This window comes from Arctopsyche grandis, chromosome 3 (genome assembly GCF_051622035.1).
Source record: "Arctopsyche grandis isolate Sample6627 chromosome 3, ASM5162203v2, whole genome shotgun sequence".
Taxonomy (NCBI): domain Eukaryota; kingdom Metazoa; phylum Arthropoda; class Insecta; order Trichoptera; family Hydropsychidae; genus Arctopsyche; species Arctopsyche grandis.
Window position 1 is genome coordinate 29,612,343 of NC_135357.1, and position 20,938 is coordinate 29,633,280.

Consider the following 20,938-nt stretch of genomic DNA (forward strand, 5'->3'; position numbering starts at 1 on the left):
GGGTACGACACGCGGTCTCGACGAAATGAATTAATACAGGCTTTTTATCGATTCATTATGTTCGGCTAGCGTTAAAACAGACACACACACACACAAAATAGCTTCTTTATATACATATAATTTGATTATAATAACGCTATTCGGTGTGTATGTGTGTCTGTCTGTCTGAGATAACGCACTCGCCGTACTATGATAGTCGTTTAGATTCGACATACATGTGTACGTAAGCGGTCTCCGTGACGGGCCGGAATGTGAAATTACCGAAAACGCAAATATCGGAAGGCAAAATCGAAAATCAAAAGATCTTAAGTCGAAAGATAAAAAAAGGGTGCATGGTAAACGTTACACACTCACTTAATTTGCGCGAGCAGGATACAACAGGAACAAGAGGAACAAGGAGGCTTTTCCTCCCGTATTAATATGCGCGCGCAGAATACGGGAGGAAAAGCCTGTTCCTCTTGTTCCTGTTGTATCCTGCTCGCGCAAATTAGGTGAGTATGTACGTGAGTATGTACCGTTTACCATGCACCCTTTTTTTTGATCTTTCGACTTAAGATCTTTCGATTTTCGATCTTTGCCTTCCGATATTTGTGTTTTCTGTAATTTAACTTTCTGGCTCGTCACGTAGACCCGTACGTAAGCTATACATGAGAAGATATTTGGTCGCGAGTTCGACACGGGGTCTCGACGAAATGAATTAATACCAAGCTTAGACTTTTTATCGATTCATCATGTTCGGATAGCGCTAGGATACACACACACACACACACACACATATAGAATAGCGTCTTTATATATGTACATATATAATACAATAATATAACTTTATTTTAGTTCGTGTATCCATTCCTTTCCGAAATCACCCGTTGAAGTCAGCGGGCATGACACTAGTATATATATACATACATAATGATGAAAATTGATAAAGCAATACTAATTACAATTACCTTTCCATTTTTGGACCAGTGACTGTAGGTAGCGTTGGTGGGTATGTTACACTCGAGCACCTGCTTCACGTTCAGCTCGGACAGCACCTCGTTCGACACTATCTCCAGCGGGGGCAGACGCTCGAATCCAGAATCCGACTGGTAATCCGACAGATCATCATCTTCGAGATGACCTCGCGATGAATTGACCGAGAAGGGAGAGGAATCGTTGATCATGACCCCGGGCGGGAAGTCCTCGCTCATGATGACCAACGCCTTGCCGTCGTCCGTCTGCAGAATCTCCACGTCGCTGTCGGCCAGGACCGCGAAGGTGGACTGCGAGACGCTTCCGTTTCCGGAAATGCTGTCGATGAAAGTGTCCCCTTGAGATTTCGTCGTGGTGGTGCCGCGACGCAAGTCGCCATTGTTGTTGTCGCGTTCGACTTCCGGTGTTGCGAAAGCGTCGTCGTTTCTATTATTTACCGTTATATCTACACTGTTTTTTAGTTGTTTTATTACACCTAGGTTCGTTACCGAGTCCTGTCTCGCTACCGTTTTTATTATTTCGTTTTTACTAATAAAATCATAAGATTCTGTTGTGGACGTATCTAGATTCGGATGGGTGGCCGCTCGCGACACTTTACTTTTTCCTTTTTCTCTTGGTTCGGGAAAATTGCGTTGTGCAATAGTAGGCGTTGGCAGGTCTAAGCTCTTCGTCACAGCTTCCGCTATGCCTGAAATCAAATAAAAAACACACATGTCAGTATACAAACATCTAGTTTAACACAAAAATATAGAGTGAAAGAAATAAATAGTTATAGGCGCTTAAGCAATTAAAGCCAGATGATTTTTATCTTTTATTATATAACCTGGTAGTGAAGTAGAAATATACATGAGATATGCTCTCTATTCCATTATGAATCTGTGATGAGATTTGGCTTACACATTGTACGCGAAATTCTGTCAATATTCCGTCCGTTTAGCTCATTGATGATTTTAATGGGAAGTCAATTTATATTTGATTAAATAAATCATCGCGCGAGACTAACATAACTATTGACGCTGTGATGTAAACAGAAATATATATATATATATATATATCAAATAGTAAAGTATAATACACTTAATATAATTAAACACCCACTAGATTTTCGGTAAACAATTAAAATTTTCAACGAATGTACTCCTCCACCTGTAGATAAATTCCTCTTTAAAAATAGAAATTCAAATGTTGATTCAAGTAGATACTTTCAAAATTAATATGAAAATATTTTTATTAAAGCTTCTCTTATCATATATGTATGTACATATGTATGTATATATAATTAGTATATATTCTTGGAAATTTAATTGTACGACGTCTAAAACACACTTTCCAAAAAACGATTTCCAAGAAAAATATAATTCACAGAATATTTCTCATCGACAAGCAATAAAAAAAAAGAAACAAATTTGAAAATTTCAACGCGACATTCAAAATACGTAATGTATAAAATATTTTAAGCCTGTGTATAATAACCGTCAGCTTTTCAACCAAGCTTTCAAAAAGTTTGACAAAATGACACATTCAATATTTCATACAAAAGGCGTACTTAAAACACATATGTATGTACTTATGTACATAGGTGGTGTTTGAATTTCCTATTATGCCACTATTCAAATCAACTCAATAATTTTGACTGCAATACTTAAATTTTCACTGAATACCACCCACAATAGTACAATTCAAATATTTGAATAGGAGCAGTGTGTAGAGCCTATACGGCGTTCGTTTGACCTATTTTGCCGGTATTAATTTGCGGCAGAGATTAGTCGCGAAGGGTGAAGATTAGGCTGGAGGGTTGTTATGCCATTATGTCGACTTAGGTACACCGTTTCTCTCTATCGACGGTGTAGTAATTTCACCACTAAATCACACTACATAATTTCACGCAAGACTTACAACCCTTCTCCGCACACAAACACACACATATTATATCCATTTATGTAAACCACAAAAAAAAATCATCAACCTTTCACCACTCATCCGAATGCAAACCTCTCCAATCCTTTCCACTACTTTATGTAGGTATAATTAATGCAGCTTGTATACAGTATATATGTATGTATGTATATACATAGATAGCATGTAAATATGCTGGAGAAAATTGAAATTGATCAAAGCAATTAGAAACCATAGAAACAAGTCGATTAACAAATTTGATGTTATGTTTGTATTCGCTCATGACTGTCAAACGAAATCTATGACACGATACTAAAATCAATATGTGGGCCAGGTTCGGATATCATTTTTTTGTACATACCTTGTAAGTTTTATTATAAAATGTGAGGATGCACTTTCTATTTTCTATTTCAACAAAAAAGTTTTGACAGCTGTAACCTTCGACTGTGTGATGAAAATGGTCTGTAAAATCTAGTATGATAAAAAGTTCATAAAATATCACAGTTCTGAAGAGGCAATCCAAAATCAAGACAATCCGAAATCAATCGAAATCAGAGAGTTGAAACAAAGAAAGATCGAAAAGAGAGAACGCCTTGGCCAAAGAACGAACACTGCAAAGGGCCATATCATTTTATATAAACATATTTTATCATTCATTATATGTATGACCTGCATTAATAAAGTAAAAATATGTACATATATATGTATATGTGAGACAATGCAAATTGTATAAGATGTAGTGTGAAAATGATAAAGTTATAGGCGTTTAAATAATTAAAATTTGAAAAAACGAGTGGGGGGGGGGGGGGGGTGGAAAGTCAAACAAACAAGGCTATTGGCAGTGGGTGATCTGTCACCTACTCCAAAAATTTTGGATTCTTAAACTTGTTTATTGCGGTAATATCTCACCATTGATTTAGCGGACCCAATTAAATCACTATCGGCGGCCAAACCTCGCAAAATGGCAAAGTTTCAAAACAATCGGAAAAGTTTAGGAAGTTTTTTAGACTAACCGACAAAGTGAAACTAGTAAAAACCTTGTAATAATGAACATCTTTTGGTATTACAACATAGCACATCGTGTTTTATTTTATCAGTCATGATTTTAATAACATCAGTGTAATTTTGTTGGAAAAAATACTATATTATATGTACGTACAAATAACTGAATACTATGTGTTAAAAAATAATTTTGTTTAAAAAAATTGTCATGATATGACATGAAATAGGCCAAAACATCAACAATCCATGAAATATTAGAGCCCGTTGCTTATAAACTAGGCAAATCTCGCTCCGCTACAAATCGCTGCAAAACACGTGGCTGCATGTTCATTTCGATTTCGGTATTTTTCGTCTCAACGAAATTCGCAACTGTTTGACCGCATGTTCACTCGAACTTGTATCGATGTCGAACGTATGGGTGTCTCTGCGAGTACTGCTCGCACTTATGCGAACTCTATATCAGATTCCCAATATACCTCTCCACTCGTCTTGTGATCCTGATACTTTTGTTTCGACTTTTACCTTTTTAAACATGCCAGAAAAATGCAACTCAATTTTGATAATTGCCAATCATCAATGCACATCGAAATGTCACCTGCACGACCCAATGAATATTTCGTCTTTCGTACATGCTTAAATTCAAACAGTCGCGAATTTCGTCGAGATGTCACACACTGAAATCGAAATGAGCGTCGTTTGCAGCGATTTGTAGCAAACCCACATAAATCATAGTAATACCAGAATATTTCATCCTCAACATCCAACTCTTTACATTAAATCCGATTTAGTCCAAACAACACAAGTCGTGTGCAACACAAAAACCTCATCCACAACTACTGCACACTCGAATACGAAGGCGAAAAAAATGTACGTATACATAATTTTTAAGTACGCCGTTCGAGAGGCGAGCACTCGATCAAAGTTGAACCGGCATAACTTGGCAGGTCGCTCGCACGCGAGTGCGTCATCCGCGAAGGGCGAATCTCCACGAACGAGAGTGCTTTGCGAACTTCGTCCTTAGGTGCTCTACCTACTATGGCGCACTTGGTTCCCCACTCGACATCTCGAATAACTTCGTCGCACAACTCGTTGAGAACTCCCTCGCTCTTTGACGTCACATTCAGAATCGACTGCCGCGAGACGGAGATGAGGTTGAGAGGAAGCTGCGAGCGTAAAATATAAATCCTAAATAAAGTAAAAAGTGAAATGTAAAAAAAAATCCGCACTCGTATATCGCGCCGCGCATTTTGACGGTTGAAGTAATAAGCGCGCATTACGCGAATGGGCCATTTTCGCGTATCAACCGTCGTCAGGCGCGGCCGTTAGCTTTGGATTACGTTATTATTTACGCGAGATAAATTATATTGTGGCGAATTTTCTACTATTTAAACGTTACATATGAATCTGCATTAAGATGGCTGGACACCAGCGCCTTGTCCATACAAACGTATTTCACTACTCCCTTCCTCAATTATGGCACTAGAGTAGGGTTGCCATAATTGTCGGACCATAGACGGGGACACCCCCCCCCCCCCAATAAAAATAATTTATTATATTTTTTGATAGTTTAATTATAATAAAATGAATAATGTTTAATTATAATATTAACAGATTGTAATTGAATCATGTTTAATTTAATTTAATTTTACTCATTATCTCTTGTCTTCACTCTTCCCCAACTTCTTGAACTTGATCTTCGTTGCTCTTTGTTGCCCAATCATACCTTTTTTGCTTGTGATTGCTAGAATCTGTAGAAATTCCATAAAATGGAATTTTTAGCATATCTTGTTTGATAATTTAGCACAGTATGAGATGCAGTATGTTTTTTATGAGGGCAGTTGCTTTCGTTCTTGCTACAGATTGTTTCCTCGCAATTTTGGAATCGTGATACATAACGGAATTAAGCTTCGATGTACAATCTAATGAATTGAATGTCTGATGATGCTTAATAGTTTTGTATGCGATTGTTAATTCCGTAGCAGATATCAAAAGATCATCCTGGGAATTTTGCTTAATTGATTAATATATATATATATATATATATATATATATATATATATATATATATATATATATATATATATATATATATATATATATATATATATATATATATATATATATATATATATATATATATATATATATATATATATCGAAGAAAGGAACGGCAACAAAATTAAGGTTTCGGGTATCCAGCCCTCTTAACTGACCAATGAGTGCTATTTTATTTAAATTTAAAAATTTCAATATTTTCCTAATTTTCAACTCGATTTTTAAAATTTTCATGTTTGGCTTGGGTTAAATTTTCCACCAGTTATTTCCCATTGCGTTCTGTAAAAGACAGAATGCAAAGTGGGACGGTTAAATTGTGAATGGATTGGATATTTGGCGGTGCCAATTTTTATTTGGAACAGATAAATTTTGTATGACGGCTGAATCAGACAATAAAATCAGCAAACTCACAAGCGACGGTCCAGGTATTGCCATCTGATTTTATCTCTAACAAACAAGATAGTGCCTTAAGAAAGAGATCTTCGATCAATGTGTTTTGCTGGTAAATATTTGCTGAAAATATTTCACTAAATATGTATATCTTATTATGTAGTTGCTTTAGGTCAAATAATAGACATGTCTGGTAGTTAAGAAGAAGAAATGTATGAAATTAGGATGGAGTGCATTTAGAACGAATGAATGCAGTTTTTAAATCAAAAATGCCACTTTGCCTGAAAAAAAAAGATCTTCGATCAATTTATTTTGCCAGTGATGACGCATTGATGTGAAACTTGGACATTGAGCGCCAAGTTGCTACACAAAGTACAGTGAGCTCAAAGAAGTATGGAGCGTTGTATGCTTGACATAACGAGGAAAAACAGGAAACGGAATATGTGGGTAAGAAGTATGACAAGGGTAGTGGATATAGTGGATAAAGTAAAGATATTGAGATGGCAATGGGCGAGCCACGTGGCAAAATAAGGTGAACAAAATAAGTGCTAGAATAGTCCCCATGAGAGAATGCAAAAGGGTAAAAGGAAGACCGTAGGGAAGATGGTTAGACAAAATTAAGAAAATGTGTGGGGTGAGATGGATGAGGGTTGCGCAAAACAGATACGAGTGGAAGCGTGTGAGATAGGCTTTCATTCAGCAGTGGATGGTGAATGCCTGTAGATGATGAAACAAGAAAATGAATTTAGTATAAAAATTAGTAAATTATCAAATTTAAAAGATAATAATATTTTTTTTTCTGTCGCGAAATTTGCCGTATATTGAATTTGTCCATATACATATATATATATATATATATATATATATATATATATATATATATATATATATATATATATATATATATATATATATATATATATATATATATATATATATATATATATATATATATATATATATATATATATACATACGTCTCTATGATATTTTACATACCGATGGACTAGTGTACAGATAATGTATGTCTATTTTTTAATTTTAAGTTTGTAGATGCTGAAAAAATTCGGGCTTTTCCTTTCAAGGAAATTTATGTATGTATTGCACAAAAATTTCCTTGAAAGAAAAATCTAAATTATTCCAGCATCTACATACAATCTTAAAATTCAGTACAAACTTTTAAATTTGAATTCAATACAAATTCAAAAATAGACATACAATATCAGTGCACCAAGCCATCGATACGTATATAAATATAATGGTACTAAAAACGGGTAAACCTGCATTAAAAATAAAAATACTGTACTACATCTACAATAAACTCTTTGATATGAACTATCGCAATAAATCTATTGAGTTTTAACTTCGATACACACGACAAGGATATGTGGTTCCAACATTCGAACCAGGCCAAAGTAAACTTAAAATGATCTAAGAAAACTCGCGAACAAAGTCCACACACGAAAGCCTCTCAAGAACTCTCGCATACACATTTTGAAAACCGCCTTCAGACCACTCCAATCATACATATGTACATACATACATATGTATGCACATTCAAAGCATTCATCCATTTATCCATCTCGTAATGATCATTCAAAATTAGCAACTTTGTGCAGTGGCGCGTGTTTGCTCCGAGCTCCGAGATGCGACTCCTAAATCAATATATGTATATATGTATGTATATACACAAATATCAGGACATACGTGTGTATAATAAATATGCGATACATTCGCATTTTGCCACGTTAATAAGCGCCTGACTATCTCGCGGTACACGAAAGATGATATACGAGCGCGAGGGTCGCCTCGTAAGTGCGGATTGTTTGCCCGTCGCTAAGTGCGGGAAAACGCTAAAAGCCTGTCACGGGATGAGATTTGGTCTTCCGACCTTCCAAGTGCCTCTGGATGCCTCTCACTACAAATTGATACCTCGACCGGTTACAGGGAACGTGACGAGAATGGATCCAGTTACATCCGAGCTATCTCGAGTGTGTCCGCGTGCGATATATGTATGTATGTATGTAACATCCGTTACTCTATTTTGTTTGTATTTTTAACACAATTTCATGCAAATTTTATACATTCGAAATTGGACGTACTCTTGCAAATACGATTTTGTGTACGTAAATGCGATTTAAAGAGCGCAAAGTATTGAAGTTCTCGAACTACATACATACATACATATGTATGTACATATGAACGTACACGGAACTGCACGAAAGGTCGATGAGATCACAAGCCATATGTGAATTCACATGAATCCAATTTACTGGAGATAGTTGGGTTCAAAGAAGTTCAAATCTTGTAGTTCAAAACGTAATAGTGTAGCATATCATATGCATATAAGCTGAGATGAAGCATAAACATACATATGTACCTACTATGTATATATATATACTAATGGAATCAACGCATGCAAGTAATATGTTGAAAACAGACTGCAACTTTAAAAATATTATTTGATTTCAAAACAAAAAAATAAGTAATGGAACCTAAGATAGATATATAACAAGTTTGCTAATTTTGTAATTTAATGACACATTGGATCTGAATTGAGTTTGAAATATATCTAATATATAATTTGGAAAGAGACTTTGTATATATGTACATATGTATGTATGTATGTAACCTTCGTTCGTAGAAATTCGTGACGTCATCGAACAAATAATTTGAAGTTCCCGGGGGCGTAGGCACCGAGGGCGAAGCCCTAGGGGGCGCAGACGTTGGAGTCGGAGCCCTTGGGAGCACCGAGGGCGAAGCCCTAGGGGGCGTAGATGCCGAGGGTGGAGCCCCTGGGGGGTGCAGACGCCGGGGGCGTACATAATTTTTTTTTATAAGAGACTTACTATATACATATGTTTGTTTGTTAGTGACAGTCAATTTAATAAAAAAAACAAATGAGTATTCAAATAAATTTAATAAAATATTTACCATTAGATTAGTCATGTTTAAGCGGTTTATATTACAAATACCGAGCGAAGCCGGGTAATACAGTTAGTTATTTATAAAATAAGCAACAAATGGATGTTTACAGGTTTTTTTTAATATCATATGTGTACATACATGTGAATCATTCCATTGCATTGAGAATTTTCACTGAACGTTCATATATGTATGTATGTATTTTATCATCATCATTATCATTCAGCCATTCGCAATCCACTGCTGGATGAAGACCTCTCCAAAACGCTCCCATACTTACTGGAATCAACACTGCTCGAATAAACTCATATTTGAAAGTGGCATAAGTCCACTTTTCTTCATTTCCAGAAATATTTCGCAAAACATTAAATATAATGTTTTGCGTTTAACGATATTTAAAAATACTGGCCGTCCATAATACGTTTATTCTGCTTTTCCAAAATTCTGGACATATCGAATTAATAGAAGTGATAACAATTTGTGAAACAGAAATAGTGTTTTTGGAACTGAAAATTGGATTTCCACCTCTTTCAAATATAACGGTTCATATGCACATATAATATTATATATATAAAAGTACATATATTGTATGCGAGTTGAGACACGAAATACGATCCCAATTTAAAGGAATATTTTGTGAATTTCAAGCCCTTTGAACAATTGTAAACGAATGTTTCATATTGGCAGTTGCATTAGTTGTACGCTGCATTACATGTACATTGTATATTGGAACAATGCACTAACAGGGGATATTTGCTTGGAAAAGTTAATATCAGCATGAAAAAATATGCCAACATTAAATCAAAGTTAATTTTCAAGAGACGCGTATACGAGTGAGTAAAATGTGGACCGAAAATATTCTACAAAGTAATATAATATAATTTCAGCCGGAAATTTGTCAGAGAATAGAGAGAGCCGAGCGCACAAAGGGCAACATGTGAAATGCGAGCAGTTACGAATGCTCCCTTTTTTTTTTAAACATTTCTGTTTATAAGTTGACAGTGGAAATGATACAAAGCGAAAATTTGTCACGGCTCGAAGATGAAATGACTGTTCCGTAAATGAAAGTGAACGGGAAGAGAAATGTCACAAAGAAACGCGCGCATAGCCCGAATTCACTCGAACCGACCAATTAAGAGAAAAACTCCTTTTGAATGATGGGGTACGAATTTAATTCGAATTCCTGTCTTATTGAGAGTCGGCCGGCGAAATTCGGTTGATAGAATGCGTCGACGGTAAATTGAAATTATATATGTATGTAAACGCATACCGTGTACAAAATATTAAAAATAATAATAAATGAAACCATGAAAACACGATCAGTGACCGATTCTGAGTTCAAATCAATCAAAATCTCAACGTCGAATGTTTACATGATCACAACACTTCATCTATTATTTATACGTATATATGTACGTGCATACATAAGGCTGGAGCGAAAAACGTGAATTTTTGATTTTTATCGATTTACCCAGTGGAAAACTTTCGTTAAATTAAAGGAAACGTTAAATGAAATGACCTATTTCGACGCAAAATTTCATATCTTCTGTCAAAACAGGTCATTTCGGCATCCTTATATTTCATAAAATTCTCATTTTTTTGTATTCAAATCAAAGGTTTTATTCCCAAGAAAGCTTTTAACGACTTTTATTTTTAAAATAATTACGAGAATATGAAAAAAATACGTTTTTTTGAAAATAACGCTTCCCGCATACAAACACCCATCGCTTCGTATGGGGACTTTCGAGCGAAACGGAGACTTTGAATTCTCGTTTATCAATCAAAACTTATCATATTGGACCCATACAAACTTTAATATGTGAATATAGAGTATTTATAATTTTTTTTAATATTTAAACTACTCTCAAAAAGAGACATATGAAAAAAACTTACTTTTTTAGAAATTTTTGTCGAGATAAATCGATTGGTTGTTGTCACAGGACAAAAATCAATGATTTTTTATTTATTTAACGTTTCCTTGATCCGACAAAAGCTGTTCAATAGGTTCATCGATTATAATACATACAGTAAAAATATATATTTACCAAAGAGGCGTCCCTCAGCTTAAACGTAATGCTGTAAACGCGTAGCAATGCCAATTAATCATTACATTTGTTTTAATGATAATTCAATACTATTATTTGAGTAGGTGTATTTCGAATGTGACGTGACTTTAATATATTGAATAGTGATGATTTATGGAACGTGTAAACAAAACGTTCGCATTGAATTTGTATTGACAATTACGTATGTACTAATTATTTAATGTGTTTAATTTGTATATGAAATAAAGCAGAATAAAGATTATAAATAATTATTTAATTGTATAAAAATGTTTAATAATACTGTATGCATTTACAAATATGTAGACAAATTCTAAAATTAGATGTTTCATGAGTTCGTGTCTATTTACTGTTTAAAAATATATGAAAATCGGGAATGAACTTATGCAATCCTACGATAATTTTTCAATTAAGTCTGACAAACTTTTGAAAAATAATGTAAAAGCAATAAATAATACAGCTTTGATTAATTTTAATATCAATGATGAACTCTTACTTCGCTTAAAACCCGTTTATAAGCCGTATCAAGTGTGATTAAATTTTTTCGTCGTGAAGTGAAAAAAAAAAACAAAATACATTTATTTATTTTTTCAAATGAAAATGTTTTCAATTTGAAATTAAAAATATATTAATTTAATAAAAACGCTTTTTAATAAAATAATATAATAAAGTGAGGGAAAGAATTCCGTTTATTTTGTGCAATACGTACTATATATGTAATATATAAGTTATATTATTATTAACCAGTAGCGTGGTCTAGTGGTGAATGTTGAATTATCTCGTACTTGATGTTACGAGTTCGATTCCCGCTAAGTCTCGCTATTGGCCAGACCTTCGTTTGTCAAGGTCGATCGTTTATTATCAGAATTTGCCAATTTTTCTGATTTTCATTGAAACGATTCCTGTAAAATTGGCGTTTCCTTCCCAATTTTCTGTTGCGAACCTTTAGTTATTGTTTTATCTTAGGTTTCGCCATATTGCTCACCATAGATGTCTCTGTGGTTGTTTATCGAATATAAAATTCGTATTGTTACATGAAAGTTATTCATCATTATTTATCGTATTAATACGATGTTTGTAATATCTGACCATAGATGACAGATATTGTTTAGATTTACATGTATCTATGTAATAATTATGTGGACCAAGAAGGCGCATTTGGGGTTTACCTGTTAAGCCTTCCTGGTATATTTGTATATATGTATGTAAAAATATGTACGTAAAATAAAATAAATAAGAATCTTTAAATACATACATATATTGATACATTATTTGAAGAATCTTCATTTATTTTCGTATGTATGGAAAAACACTGAATGTAAATGTTGAAAAAAAAAAATGACATTCGTGAAACCTCCATGTAATTTTACATTGTTTATTTTATTATATAAACAATGTAAAAACTTACATGCATTGTACATAATTATATTAAATGAATAATTGTTATTTTTACTACATAAACTGTACGGCGATCATAAAGTCACGGACTAAAACACTTCTACAACATTAGCGAGAGCGGTTGCAGTTTTTCAGTAGAACGGCTTTCAGTGCCAAAGTGGCACTCGTAATTGAGAGGGTGGTCCAGGACTAGAGATGAAACTCTTCGCCAGCAAACGCAAATGAATGGATAATTGAGGCGAACTCACAGCAGACACAATACGTCCGAATTCTAAATCGACCGACGACTAATGGATTATCTCTGTATTTATTTTAGTGGCAAAATTTCACTAGCGAAACTCTTAAGCGACAACGAATTACGAATCCAGTACAGCAACATTGAGCACTCAAAAATACTTTCTAGCCAAGATGAAAATACCACAATTAATTTAATATACATACATACCTATATATACATATTTCTTAGTCTTATATAATTGAATAAAATCATTAGAACTGTCTATAGTTTTGTTTATTTCGCAAATCTCACTTCACACGTTTCTCTATTTTCGTCTACCCATCTTCCTTGTGGCCTTCCTTTCACACTGTTACATTCTGTCAGGTGTCATTCTATCACTTATGTTGTCCACCTATCGTGTATTATTTTAGCCTCGGTCATTACAAGGTTTTTATTTTATAGGTATAAACATTGTATGAGTATATTATAGTGAACACTTTAGTTTCAGTGAATTTATATATTTTTTTTGATTTTTAAATGCTTTTTATTATTACGAAATTATGTTCACAATACATCTTATATCTATTATAATAGCTACTGATCTACTGATCATTTTCTATTTTACAATTTAATTTAATTTGGTTATTAATCACAGTATTATATTATTCTAATGTTAATCTAAAGCATTATAGGAAAAAGAGCTCAAAAACCTATATACAATCCTTATAAATGTTCATAATACATCTAATACATAATATTAATTAAAGACTCTCTAAAGTTGATGACCTAAAGCAGATTGTGATTAGGTAATCTGTGTTTATACCTGAAGGGTATAGACATTTTGTTGTAATCACCGAGACTCTTCACAATTGTGTTAGTATGGTTATTAGTGATTCTGTCATAGAATCTACTGGTTAGTTTGTTAGTAATGTCTGTAACAAACGGAATATTATATATGGCATGCAGTTTTTTCAGGTTAGTATTTATGGGTGTATTATAAATTATTTTAGGGATTTATTTTGTATTACTTGGAGCTTGGAAAGGTTAGTATTCAAGGCGTTCGAATTTATATTTGAACTCCCTGTGATGTACCTTCCTTATCAATGACAGGAGTTCCGGACTTAACCCAACCCAGTGTTACATACCTCGCTTTTCAATTTAGTTGACTAACCAGTAGGAATAAGACACACCATTGATTTGTGACACACCTAATTTCACAACTAACCCATTGATGTATGACAGACGTAAATTAATAAGTAGAACCATTGATTTGTGGCACACCCAATTAACCGAAATTGTACGACACGTGTCTTCAAGTTGTTAGAAAATTTCAAAAATGTGCATGGTAGTGAAGGTGCAGGTCATAGTCTGAACATATTGAAGTCAAAGAAGGGATGATTTGATGCCAGTGGTACAATCATAAAATTATGTGGCGCAACAATTAAAAAGCCATTGTTAAAAGTGTCCTATCAAGTGGCATATCTGTGTATTTTTCTAAATTAAAAATTCCAAAACTCATTTTTCAAGGGGGTGCGGCAACATATTTTCAGATTCAAAGGGGTGCGGCTCACTGAAAAGGTTAAGAACCACTGTATTCTTATAATGATGTTGGATCACTTATGTTATAATATGTACCTCCAAGAACTAGACTAATTTACTCTAACAATATAAAACATTTTTAGCATAAGTTTGACGCAACACTGCGGATTGACTTAGTCAACAGGCCTATTATAAATCTTCCTATTATAATAATCCCGAATGTACATACTACATACAAATATAGCAATTTTAAAGGCGACATTTATTTGTGTCGCGGCTACGGCTAATGGGTACCCTCACAAGTGTACGCAATTCTACGTCAATGTACTACATTGAGCATAACACAGTAACGCTTAAACGAGCGGGTGTTTTAGACCTCGACCGCCCATTTACAACACACCGAAGACTAGCAGGGTTCGCTTGATATTTATTTCTTGCGTAATTTTCGCAGAGCTCCAGGTAGATTCGCTAGTTGTTAGAGTCAAAGTTGACCGCTGGCAAAACCGAACCGTGAACAAACATTTCTATTTAGAAGTTGGTTGAGGCCGCAAAAGTGGGTAGCCACCACCCCACAATGAAAACTTCGCAACGACGACGAGCTCAGCTCCAAAGTGGTTTCCCGGCAAATACTGATTGTTTCAATTAATTGTTTTGGCGCCGTGTAACGAGACGTTGATTGTCTAAATATGGATGAAAGTCAAATGCTATCATTTCTGATACAATATTATATGTAGGAGAAATATATGTATGATTTATTTCATTTTTTTAACTAGCCTCTTCTTACTTCGCTTTTGATTTTTTCGTCTGACGAAATTTGGTTTCTTTTCCACACTCTTCCGATCGTTTTCAAACTTTGCCATCTTGCTCGGTTTGGTCTTCAATATATGTGGAAATCAAATCCGCCATTACGATGGTGAAAAGTAATTGTAATAGACACGTTTAAAAATACTCTATTATCATTCTCGGTGACGTCAATTTGCCGTATTTATCCACACTGTTCTGATCGTTTTTTACATTTTCGTTATGTCAGATTTTAATTGTTTGAACGCCTATATGTAACTTTTTATTTTTTCACTCTATATTTTATAAAATTTGCATTATAGGCTTTCTTTATCTTTTTACTTCACTTGTAGGTTATATATGTATGTACATAATGAATGTTAAATATCGTGGTGTTAAGGCGAATAGCGTGGTGTTCATAGTTCGGGCATTTGTAAGGATGAAATCGATTTCGTTTCTGTCTCCTTTAGGACTCTCCCAAGTCCACTTATTGTTTGCGTTTTTCCTGAAAAATGAATTAGTGATAAAGAGCCTGTTGTGTTCTGCGAATTCTATGAGGCGATCGCCTCTGTCGTTTCTTTGGCCGGTACCAAAATTGCCTACTGCTCTTTCTGTGTTTGCCTTTTGTCCTATTTTTGCGTTAAAGTCGCCCATGATTATTTTAAAGTGGTGGCGGCTATTATCGTATGCGCCCTGTAGTTTTTCGTAGAAGTCTTCTATTTCCTCGTCTGGGTGGCTAGATGTGGGGGCGTACACTTGGAAGATTTGACAAGTGTACCTGCTCGAGATTCTTAATACTATATAGCATATACGTTCCGATATGTCGCTTATTTCTATAATATTTCTTTCTATTCTCTTATTGATAAGAAACCCTACTCCTCCTATTCTACCATTTGGTAGCCCTCTCCAGTAGAGACAGTTACCACTTTTTAGGATTATTTGGCTTTGCTGCTTTCGTCTTACTTCACTAAGTCCTACTATATCCCAATTGATATTTTCTAATTCATTCTCTAATGCAAGCACACTTCCTTCACTCGATAACGTTCTTACATTGTATGTAGCTACATACAGATTTCTATTAGCTAAGCTATCATCCATCGTCACTCTTACCTTGTTGGAGGTTTGGATATTATTTTTCTCGCATTTATCCAAGATGTTTTGAGAAAAAGGCGGTACTTGAGAGAGAATTCCATTCAAGGATTGAGTCAAATTCGCAGAACACAACAGGCTCTTTATCACTAATTCATTTTTCAGGAAAAACACCAACAATAAGTGGACTTGGGAGAGTCCTAAAGGAGACAGAAACGAAATTGATTTCATCCTAACAAATGCCCTGCACTCCGTTAAAGACGTTAGTGTTTTAAGTAAAGTAGATATAGGTAGCGATCACAGATTAGTCCGTGCCAGGATGGCCATTAATATAAATTGCGAACGTAGGAAATTAATAAAAGGATGCAGTAACTCTCCAGATTTCGCTCAACTAAGGTCTAGGAAAAAGGAATTTGAACTCGAACTTAGAAATCGATACGGGAAATTAAACCCAGAAGCAGACATCGAGGAATTGAACACTGTAATTAGTTCGGTTCTAACCTCAACAGGTAAGAAATTAGTTGGACTCAGAAAACAGATTAAGCTAAGCAAAATTTCAGAGGAAACCAAAAATCTAATTAAGCATAAAAGGAAGTTAGATAGGGATAATAATAAGCAAGAATACAATCTAGTAAATAAGGAAATTAAGAAGAGAATAGTCAGGGATGTCAGGGATTTTAACAGCAAGCTAATAGAAAATACCATTAAGAATAACCGTAGCCTGAAAAAGTGCAAACAAGATCTTTTCTTAGGCAAAAACCAAATGATCGCAATCAGATCAGAGAGCGGAGTAATAATTAGGAATAGAGAAGAGATCATAGACAGAGTTTATACGTTCTATGCAAAACTTTACGAGAACAACAACGGTCAATTTCCCGCTCCGGAATCGACACACGGCCAAAGGGTTCCTGCAGTATTGCCTAGCGAAGTAGAGGCCGCGCTAAAAACTGCAAAGAACGGTAAAACCCCAGGGGAAGATAATATTCCCATTGACTTACTAAAATGTGGCGGCCCCCCCCTAATTAATATCTTAGCTAGGCTTTTCAGCAAATGCATCCAGAACCAAGCTATACCAGAAGGATGGAATAACGCAACTATCATTTTAATACACAAAAAAGGCGACAAAAGCGATATCAAGAACTACCGACCCATTAGTTTACTTTCAGCGGTCTACAAGCTCTTCACGAAGGTTATTACAGAAAGGCTGAAGAATATCCTCGACGAGAACCAACCTATAGAGCAGGCAGGGTTTAGGGCAAATTTCAGCACAATGGACCACCTCCAAGTAGTTGGCGAACTAATCGAGCGCGCCAACGAATATCAACGGCCATTGTGCCTAGGTTTCGTCGATTATGAGAAAGCCTTCGATACAGTTAGTCATAATGCAGTACTTAACGCTCTACAAACACAGGGAGTGCCGGAACCCTATGTGGGACTGTTAGCTGCAATATATAAGAATGCCACAGCTTCGGTTAAAATTTTTTCAGGTACAGATAGATTTAGCATAGGAAAAGGAGTAAGACAAGGAGATACAATCTCGCCCAAGTTATTCAATGCGGTGCTTGAGGGAGTTTTCAGGAACTTGGATTGGGATACAGCCGGAGTAAGCATCAATGGTCGCTTTTTGAGTCACCTTCGGTTCGCAGACGATATAGTTTTAGTAGCTCGTGATTCAGCTGACCTACTTATCAGACTAACACAGCTGGACAGGGAGAGTAGAAAAGTAGGATTAAAAATTAACGTAGATAAGACTAAACTAATGTTCAATAGTTATTGCATGCCTGATAGCATCTCCTTAGATGATAAACCAGTAGAAGTAGTAAATAATTATTTATATTTAGGTCAAATAATTGACATGTCTGGTAGTAAAAATGAAGAGATAAAGAGACGTATGAAATTAGGATGGAGTGCATTTGGACGGATGAATGCTGTTTTTAAATCAAAAATGCCACTCTGCCTGAAGAAAAGGATCTTTGATCAATGCGTTTTGCCAGTGATGACGTATGGATGTGAAACTTGGACACTGAACGCCAAGATGCAAAATAAAATCCAATGCACTCAAAGAAGTATGGAACGCTGTATGCTTGGCATAACGAGGAAAGACAGGAAGCGGAACACGTGGGTGAGAAATATGACAAGGGTAGTGGACATAGTGGATAGAGTGAAGAGATTGAAATGGCAATGGGCGGGTCACGTAGCTAGGAGGATGGACGAAAGGTGGACAAAAGAAGTGCTTGAATGGTACCCGAGAGAAGGCAAAAGAGTAAAAGGAAGACCGCAAGGAAGATGGGTGAACGAAATTAGGAAAATGTGCGGAATGAGATGGATGAGTGTTGCGCAAAACAGAGACGAGTGGAAGCGTGTTGGAGAGGCCTTCATCCAGCAGTGGATGGCGAATGGCTGTAAATGATGATGATGATATATATATATATATATATATATATATATATATATATATATATATATATACATATACATATATATATATATATATATATATATATATATATATATATATATATATATATATATATATATATATGTATATATATTAGGACCTGTCGGCACGCGCTGATATATATATATATATATATATATATATATATATATATATATATATATATATATATATATATATATATATATATATATATATATATATATATATATATATAAAATACGATGGTCTTTTTGGACATTACGATTTTTTTACAAGCCTCTTCTATGACAACATTTGGATTTGATATCCTACATTCTTCCGATCGTTTTGAAACTTTGCCATTTTGCGTGGTTTGGTTACCAAGTCTCTTTCGAAATTATATGTATACCAGAATCTGGCATCCCCCGGAGGCTTCGTTCCCTAGGGCTTCGCACCCGGGGATTTCGAATCGTTTGAATCGACGCATATGAATCGAAAAAAAATTAAATCGAATGTATCGTCTACGAACCAACGAACGAAGGTTACATACATATATACAAAGTCTCTTTCCAAATTATATATTAGATTATAATGGAGTGGTATATTGTTATTTGACGAGTACCCAACCAAAGCCGAAGGACATTGGTGCAATGTCACAAAAGGGGACTATTGTTAAAACTATCACTAATGGAACAATCATATTGCATTATATAAATATCCTTGGCCTAAGTCTAATCAACAACATCAGAAGGCGCTGTGGTTCCCAATCAGTAAGAAGAGAAGGTCATATGAATAGTTAATGTGGGCCGATCCCGGCGGCACTGCAATGCCGGGCCAACCCGCGACAGGAGTGGAGCAAGCCCCGATCATCCCGTCACTTTCCAAAAATCAGTTTAATATACTGGTCCCGCGATGCGGGAACTATCAGATATTAAGCTGATACTACACTTTGATCTTAGCCAACAGGCCGAGAAGTGACAATTCGATGATTGTGACTGCGTTTTATCGATAGTTTTCTCGGGTAGTGACACTCCGTTGACCTATCTATCTATCGTATTATATCAGATCGATCTCTGCGATAATTCGAACTTCTTTGTGGCTACATTTTAACGATAGTTTTCTCGGGTAGTGACACTCCCTTGACCTATCTATCGAACGTTTTATATAAGATCGATCTCTCGTTGATATTGCAGTGCGGGCTGGCGGCTGCTCGCTTGTTGATCGTTTGTCAGGCTAGAACACTAAGCAAAATTAGTGCATCATCTGTGGGATATTGTCGGGGTTAGTGTGTTAGTGGGTGGTTAGCTGGTTTGGGACCGTTCGGTGGTGATTTGTTTAATTTAACTGAATGCTAGTTTTAGCCTATGCCCGTCTTCAAAATGTCGATGGGCCTTTGATTAAACGTGAGTTTGGTCTCACTGAGGGAGTTGATCAGGGGGTTGTCTATCTTGCCGAGAGACTTGAAGTAGTTCACGGCAAGTTTGTGTACGTGTTTGTCAAGGTAGTCAGTGTTTAGGTCGCTGTGAATAATAGTGTTTCTTGTGTACCAGTCATAGTTTCCCGCGGCACGCAAGAATTTGTTTTGGACAGTCTGTAATTTGAGTATTGATTTGTTGGAGATGGCTGTGTGAGCCCAGACGGGGCTCGCATATGTGATTTGTGGGCGGATGATGGATTTGTACAGCAAACACTTGTTTTTAAGCGAGAGTTTGCTGTTGTGTTTACATAGTGGGTAAAGCTTTGACGTAACTGCCCTAGCTCTACGCACCGCATTGGTGATGTGAGGTTTCCAGGTTAGTTTCTGGTCGATTATTACCCCCAGGTAGCGGGTAGACTTGGTCCAGTTGACTGGTTTGTCATTTATGATTACTGGCTTACCTGGTTTACGCCGTTTTTTACGTCTGGAGAAGAATATTGCCTGACTTTTATCCGGGTTGATTTTCATCAGCCATTTATCGTACCACGCTACAAGTTGGTCCGAGTACTTCTGGAGGGCAAGCGAGACTCCCTTGGGGCTAATGGAGCTTGCTAAGATGGCAGTGTCGTCGGCGTATTGCGCGATGTTTGTGTATCTATGGGTGGGAGTGGGTATGTCGTGTGTGTATAGGTTGAATAGTGTGGGGCCGAGGATAGAGCCTTGGGGAACTCCGGCGGAGATGTCCCGCTGGGTTGACATTTGGTCTTTCAATTTGA

At 35.7% G+C, this 20,938-nt stretch overlaps 1 pseudogene; it reads right to left on the reverse strand.

Moving 5' to 3' along the window:
• Window positions 1–19,541: 19,541 nt before the first annotated feature.
• On the reverse strand, window positions 19,542–19,724 carry LOC143910107 (U2 spliceosomal RNA; annotated as a pseudogene).
• Window positions 19,725–20,938: the final 1,214 nt, after the last annotated feature.